This window comes from Bactrocera oleae, chromosome 6 (genome assembly GCF_042242935.1).
Source record: "Bactrocera oleae isolate idBacOlea1 chromosome 6, idBacOlea1, whole genome shotgun sequence".
Taxonomy (NCBI): Eukaryota; Metazoa; Arthropoda; class Insecta; order Diptera; family Tephritidae; genus Bactrocera; species Bactrocera oleae.
The window spans coordinates 70721399-70730022 of record NC_091540.1 but is presented as its reverse complement, the minus strand read 5'-3'; positions in this window follow the sequence as shown (position 1 = coordinate 70730022).

Sequence of the window (8624 nt, the reverse complement as noted above, 5' to 3'; positions counted from 1 at the left end):
TTTTTAGATGTCAGATGAAATACCTTGAGAGCACTATTTGTACAAAGTTTTATTTTGTTAACTTTATTGAAGTTTGATTTGTATACTGTAAAGTGAAAGAATCAGACGGAATTTAAAAGTTTGTTATATGGAAGTTAGGCGTGGTTGTCATCCGATTTCGCCCATTTTTGCAGTGTCTAATAGGAATAAGGTAACTTGGCACACCACATTTGGTTTAAATAGTTCCTGAGATATAGGATTTCATCTAAAGATGGGCGGTGTCACGATCCTTGTGAAATTTTCACATAAATTTTATATTTTGGTTTAGATATGAGCGTGTTATTGTAATTATACAATTTTATTACATTCTTGTCCTTTTCAAATAATTTTTATGATTCTCAAACTACCAAAAAAGACCAATGACTTCAAAACAATAAAATTTAACGACACATCCCAAATATAAGCGGCAGTATAGGTCTTAGATACCCAGCCCAGATCACAGTATAATTTGACTAAGGCTTAAGGGGTTATGTTGTAAATTAAATAAAAGAAAATAGATTGTTTCATATTTATCGAATGTATATATATTTGAGATTAATGAAGTTGATCCGGAAATCGTTTCGAAGTTATGAGCGTATTTGTAGATTTGTTTTGCTTAGTGTAAACGGCTTTCAAAAATTTAACCACGTTTTTTTCGAAACACTGTTTTCAGGATCGATGAGAAAAATTGCTCCGAAACGGCTAGACCGATTGTCTTGAAATTGTCACACGATTCTTTTAGAATATTTGTCAGTTAATCATGGAAGTAATACGAATTTTGATAATAATTTCGATTTTAAAGCGACTCTGAATTATAAAAAATAATTTTTTTAAAAAAATCAAAAATCAATATTTTGACTAGTCCTACGATCACTACTTGTACTCATCTTTAGTAAGAATAAATTGTTTTAATTTTTGGATTTGTGATAATTTAAAGCAGAAAAATCTTACTCATCGCCAGACAACTTTTTTCTGTCGTCTTCCTGGAGATCGACAACGGGATCAAGAGAATCCAAAAGTTTTCAAAATTAATCACCGATTATTAAAGTATATTCAAAATTTGTCAATGCGCTTTATTTTATTTTATTTATTCAATTAAATTCCTCTTCAAAAATGGTTACGAAAACGTTTTTTGTCTGACTTGGATATAACCCCTTAAGTGATGGTATCATTATGACCTCATACTCCTATCAAACGGCATCAAAACATATAGGCAGGTAAAAAATCAAACTATCTGGCACATTTTAAAAAATTAAGAAATTGGAATCATATTCGACAATAATACTGAGTGCGTTGTAAAGAGCTGATGTTCGTTTTTTCTTCGTAACCGAAATCTATTAACGGAAAACGGTGACGTTGTATTTTCCAACGGTAGCTGATAAAAAATAAAATCAAAACTGGAATATTGCCTTATATTTGTCCCAGTCTCTCCGAATTGCCGATTTGCTGCAGAACACATAAAATTTTGTTGAAACAATTTGTAGAACTCACAATAAAACATTGTGTATTTTTAAATATTCCTTCTGAAGATTTACAACACCGCCGCACAAATAAATAGGAGCGAGCCGCCGCTGCGGGTGCAACCTATTAAGCATACCAAATTGGCTGTAAACACTTAAAAGTCCATTTAAGAAGTTAATTGAGAGGAGCAGTGCAAACAGGATTATGTTTGTGCACGCAGATGTTTGCATGTATGTACAAAGTGAAGACAAAAGTCAAAATGCCGCATTTCTCATTTGCAACATTGCCACTTCGTCACAGTGGCGCCTCTAATGTCAACGGTCTATGATTTTTGTTGTGAAGCGGTAGTTGTTGGCTAATTAATAGAAAGTGCTGTTATGTTCTACCGAAAGGACAATGTAAGGAATCGTAAAACAAGCCAAAAGATCGCAAACAACAAAAATACTCTGTATACTTATACACATACAGAAAGGCAAATGAACCCGACAGTGACAGACGAGGGGAGCTGCAGACACACACACACTGGCAAGAAGCGGAGAGCACTACGGTGGCAACGACCACTTAATCTGCAGCGTAACTAACGCGTTAAATATTCGCCAAGTTGCAATTGGCAATTGGCCCGTGTAGTTGTTGTATAATTACTCGAGCTATTGCCAATTTTAGGATCACTATCAAAACGGAACATACTTCTACGAGTACAACAACGAAATGTGTGTGTTGCCGCTCTCACCTTTCCTCCGCGCGAAATCGTTCATATTTTTAAAACAGAGGTGTAATTAATCTGCAGCAAGTCATTTCACTTGACTCTTACTCAGTGTGGGTACAGATGGCTGACCTGAAGTGTTGTTGCTGTTGTTGTTATGTACTTGTGATGGCATCAGAACATTTAAAATTGATCTGACTTGGTTACTTAACAAGCTGCAATAGCGACCAACACTCAGCATATAACAACAGTGGTGCATGCAACAAATAGTGGCATCAATAATCAGCATCAGCGCAGCCGACACATCGCCGCTGGCAATGACATGAACACCAGCGACACAGCACTGACAGCGACGCCAAGTCCAACGTGGACGAGCACAAATGTCTTGGCGGCACATGCGATTTGGCAGCTGAGTGCGTTGGAGGAGTCACAAGCACACTTAATTGCCGCATCAAGGCTTAAATTACACGCCTGTGCAACATACAACATCGCTATCCTTACGTGAGCCCAGCCACTTTTTTCCATTTATAATCGCCACGCTCTCATTTGGTAAACATTATTCGTACCAAATTTCATTCCTTTTCATTACATCTCTTCCAAACACTGATTTTCGTACTTGTTTTGCCACTGATGGCGTTAATTGGCGTTGAAGTGCCAAACGACAAACATTCGGCAGACATTAGGAGCAGCGCCGCCGCGACGCCAAGCTAGTGTTACCCAGGTACATCGGTTCAGGAGAGGCGTTTGGTGTGCGGACAGTGCGTGTTTGACATTAGGTGACTTGTAAACAAACCTTCAACTAAAAGTTCAGTTTTACATAAGCTAACATTAGATTGTTACCCTCTCAAAAATTGTTATAGGCCACGGTTAGTCGGCGAAGTTATAATGGTAGCTCATCGGATTGCAGCTAACTTCTCTTTATTCACGTCACTAAGAACTTAATCGCTATTTGAAAGATAAACCTACAATAATCAATATTCAAAGCTATAGAATACATAGTTAAAGAGTCAGAGGCGTATCTCCGCTGATCGTATTAGTTGAAGAAACAATGATCACGCATTGAATAAAAAGAAACATGGATATTTCGGTAGCCAACGGAATTGAGGGCATCACTGGCAACCAGTGCCTCATAACTTGCAATTAAGACCACACCTAGATATTAATGTATTTCTGACGATATCGTTCAGGTTTTTATGATCCTCCATTTGACAGCTAGCTCAAGGCAGGGATCAAACATGGAAAGATTACATTGACGCTTTGTCTATAAGTCTTCCTTAATGTAAATAATATTATTCAATATTCACTTCAAATTGATGACGATAGAAAATTTTCATTATAAATATATATATATATAGCAGTACTCATAAGTCTCCACAGTCCTAATACCCTTCACAAATACAGAAGCTTCCGAAATATCCATGACACATACATTTTTATAGACTATCCGATGTTTCCTTATGTAGATCACAAACTTAATATACCCTGTTCAGGGTATAGTTACTTACAAAGTTATATGTTATTTATATTGAAGTCCGAATTTTAGTAGAAACTATTCCGAATTCAGCAGTTTATACAACATTTTGAGAAAAATTATTTCCACATTGCAAGCCCTCACTTACATTTCTTTCTAGCTGCTTATGCAACTATGCCGCTAAACAAATGCAAAAGTTTCAAGACTCGACCAGATTGCTACTGTATTTCTTAAATACACACAAGTTTAAAGTGATTTGTGCAAAATTACTAGACCACACAGGAGACTCGTATTCGTATCAAAAAGTTTAGAAGATAAGTTGAATGCACTAAGCATTGGAAAATGATACAAATGGAGCAATATAAGTGCGTCGAGAATCATACAAGTACATATGCATACTGGATACATATGCTTGAGGTAGGATATCTAAAGATATTGACTTGTGTGTAGGAGCCATCCAATATTATTGGCATATAGCCGTCGACGTCGTGGCCATCGTCATCGCATTTATTGACCCAAGTCAATGAGTTTCTTCAAATTGAAAAGTCAAACAAAGAAAAATACGTCAATCAGTGTAGTGAGGCAATCAGGCAGTTAAGCAGTCACTCAGAAGTAGGTGAGGCGCATAAAAGCATTGGGTACAACTTCGCCGTCGAAGGAAGTAAGTATGGAACTTGGAAGGAGAGTTCTGCTATGTCAAAGCAGCACGCACCGACGTAAGTAAAAGACAGACACTAGCGATTTCATTCACCCAGTTAGGCGTAGGTGATGTGGTGAATATTTTGTTTTATGGGCCTAGTATAGTGGAGATCCCGCATTTTAAAATCTGCAAAATGCGTAATTAATCTAGTATTGAATGAGATACAAATTTACTTTGACAGAAGCAAAATATTTAAAACCGAACACTTCAAACCTACGCTATCTTATTTTTGTGGCTTTACCCCAAAAATGCGCTAAGTTAATCCAGACACATCAAGGTTATGTGAAATAGTCCTATGAGTTTCTGACCATCCTTTTCTGGAAAAAGACGGCAAATTATAATTAAATCACTATTTCTTTAACTCATCGAGAATACACGAAAATATAGTTAAGACTTGATCTTGAATCTGGAATCTTGAACTTATAACAAAACATTCAGTTAGCGACCCTGGCTTTCCTTCTTACAGCGTTTCCAAGTTTTGGTTGGTTGGGCACAAGCTTGTGAGAGTATGCATTTATCTGCCAAGCACCGATATCCCAAGAGTATATGTAAACACCGTTGTTGAATGATATTAAGTTGTCCTTTATGGCTGAGATGCTGTGTGGCATGGTGGCATGGCTACTGCCACTGGGCGACTGGGAAGCCCTTCGAGGACGAGACATGGCAATTTTGCACGTTTGATGCGACATTGATGATTTAATCCAGACAATTTACCAAGATGCGACATGTGACATACGCTCAAACATACAAACAACTATAGTACTCTTCTGTTGTAAGTAGAATTATACTCATACGCCAAATACTCGCAGTCGATGCCGTTGCAAGCTGAGCAAAAGCGAAATGAAATGGAATGCAGTTATTTGTGTGTTGTTGCTTATCGTAATCGCTTAAATCCTCGTTAAATCATCATTAAGCCAGCGTTAACGTCATGCAGTGTACACCATGTACAAATGCACGTCCGTGACCATGCAACATTGTGAACTACATTTGACAATATTTTGTGTGACACTAAAAGCGGCAACCAGACAAACTCAACTTGAACTCTTTGGCTTTCGATCGGTTTTTATGCAGTTTTTCAGTTGATTGGTAGTTGTTCTTGTTACGCCTTTTGGTCGTGGCTGGTGGCTTTGCGTGCAATCGTCGCTCTCGCTGGTTGGTGGGCTTTGAATGACTACTCCGCTGGCTCGATGGCTCGCTGGCTGGCTGACTAAGTGCTGGATTTTTTCAATAGCTAAATGATTGAATTTAGTAGCCGTTGTTGTATCAAAAACGCAAAACACAATAACCGCCTTCGAAGCCATTAATTTAATGAAGACTTTTGTCCGCCACTGATGCCGTTCTTCCAATGAATGGTAGGAGCCGAAGAGCAGATGCTGTAATCTGTTAGTCGGATGCCGCGAGTTTGCGTCTCTGTTGCTGTTTGTATGATGATTAACTACTGGTCGTAATGTGCGTTCTCAGTTAAAGAAGAATGGAGGAACGAGAAAAAAATGTAGAAACCTAAGTGCGTATATTTCATGGCCGAATTGTCGTGAATGTCGTATAAGCATTTGAAATAAGGACGTCACAGTTTACGAAAATCTTGTAATATTTGTAGTGCCATTTTGGTTTCAATTGGTCTTAAATAATTCTATTTATGAGCTTAAAGAACTCTTCGTTGAACACCAACAAATTTTTGTTTAGAAAATTTGATTTTGGTTTCCAGCTCTAGTAGGCGAATATAGATATGGTTTTTAACTTTCCACGTTGGCCATACTTTGCAAAGGAATAAGCTTCTGGATTGAACTAAACTGGAATCGAAAATGATCTGAGAGAATGGAGAGAATAAAACTCTAAGCTTCCCAGCGCATTTAGGCAGGCAATTATATTCGGCTTTGGCCACAAGAATAATACTCCAGTTGTACCCAATGTATAGATTTGTTCTAAACATGTTTTATTATCATCATCATATTATCGCATAATTGCTTACTTTAAAGGTACCACCTTAACTGATTCAGTAACAGAACTCTCAGTTGAGTGCTCTTTTTTAAAACGCCATTGTGTAACCATGAAGGGTATAACAATTAGAGAGCGCATTCCTGCAGCTTATACATCAATAATTTGTGTCCGCTCGAAATAATTGACCACCACCAATGTCAGCCGATCCAGCAGAAGCTGCAGGTTCAGCAGCAATACGCCCAGCAGCCGGTTTATCGGCTAACCATCTGCTTCTGCCGACATATAAAGAACTCCAACAGCAACAACAAAATTTATCTCTTGCCATTTTGGTACGCAATTTTGCTTTCATTTGATTTGTTGCGGCTCTGCATTTGTTTGCTATTTAATTGACTCTTCAAGCGAATGCAAATGCTGCAGTCGAGTTTGGGGCTCGAAAGCCACTTCAATCTAAAGTGGCAATAGGAGCAATTTGTGCAACAAAACGCTAACGCAAATATTTTTTCTCTCTGAAACTCTTTAAAAAGTAAGTGTAATGTGTATGTATGTGTGTACGAGTTCGTTACGTAACGTAGTCATATAAGAATGTGTGTTTTACAAGTTACGAAGGCAGCAAACTCACTTTTGGGTGTAAAGAGCCCGCAATTTGCTGTTAATAGCTCAAAAGCTCAGATGATTTCAGCATTTAATTGAAATGACCGCAGCTTTTTGGTGCACGATACTTTTGAAATTTTGGTAGATGTAATTTTAACAATTGCTCCACTTATCACTGAGTCTGAAGACAAGTATACTCTCTACTACTGCAAGTAAACGAGTTAATAATAAAACTTTTAAGTGTTTGCATCAATAGAATTTAAAATTCCCTAACCTATTCGAGGTATAACCAAGTTCTTTATTTAAATTTATATTAAAAATAAACAATTAAATTACTCAATTCTATCACATTGTTTAGATAGTGATATTTTAAGAGTTCTAGCATCTAAGCCATCTCCACAATTTGGAAACGAACGTTATTCAAAGTTGAAAAAAGAGGCGAAAGAATACTAAGTGAAAAGTGCTTAAGATGTTGATAGACCAGAAGAGTTGCATGGAATTTTATTTTAAGTTGTAGGAATAAAAAATATCTAGTCTTTAATGTTCCGAGTTAAGTTATGAGAGAAATATGTAATTCTACTAGATTGAAACAAAAAAAACGAAATGTATTGGGCTGATGGTGAGTCAGGTCAACACGAATTACAGCTAAGAGTAATTCTTTCACGAATAAAACTAACCATTTTAAAGTTTTTCATTATGAAACGATGAGGTCTATCGGCTAACCAAAAGGAACGATATAAAGGATTCACATATTGCCATGAGCAGCCGAATTTGGGGGTACAAAAGAGAACAGAAAACTAATCTAGAGAAAGTGTAGAAGAAGATTGTAACCAAAATTCGACTTTGCATCTATATAAATAAGTATGCACTTACCACTAACTTAAAACATTATTAAAATAAAAATTGATTATCTTTTCATACACTTTTATCCAATTTGGTGGCAGTCACTGTACTTTTTTTCCACTGGAATTTTTACGCAGTTTTTTTACGCGACACAATAATTTTTTCCCTTGAAATGCTCAACAGTTTATCGCCGGTTGCCGCTGCTGCAGCCGGCCACAAGTGCAACTGATAATTTGGCTAATTCAGTGTTGAGCTGAAATGGCAGTGTTCCTCACCACACAGCAGCACCCAGCAACACCAAGCCGAATCCAAATAGCGTTGGCTTTATTTATTTTGAATTTCGCCGTTCTCTTTTTGTGGGGCTCCAGTGCCTGCTGGAGTCCGCTTAGCACGCGGCCGGCAGACGCTTCGCCTTACGCTACTAATGATGGCTTAAGCGTTCAATGCACTTCTTTTTTCGCTTCATTCCTATGAAGACGAACCATTTCGTGCCGAAAATGAATGCGGCTGATCGACTTTTGGGGTACGCAATCAACCTCATTTCATTATCTGCGCGATTCTTTTACACTACTTTTTCAATATGCTTTATTTCTGCCGAATTACAGTGGCGTTTTTGCTTATTTGTTACCAAACAAATTGGGCGATTTTTTGTACAAGTGTGTGTGTGTGTATGCTTTTTGTTGCAATTCTGATTACCAAATATTGACTCCAATGAAATGCGCTTCAAACATGAACTTAAGTACGTACTTATATAAACATGTGTGTGTGAATGGAGTGTAATGAAATTAGGAACCATTAATTCAAATTACAGCGCGATCCTCTTTCAGCATTGCAACCTGAATTCTTTGGTTTTGCAATGCAAGCGCGCCGCCACAGCCGGTGGTATATTTCGGTTGTCA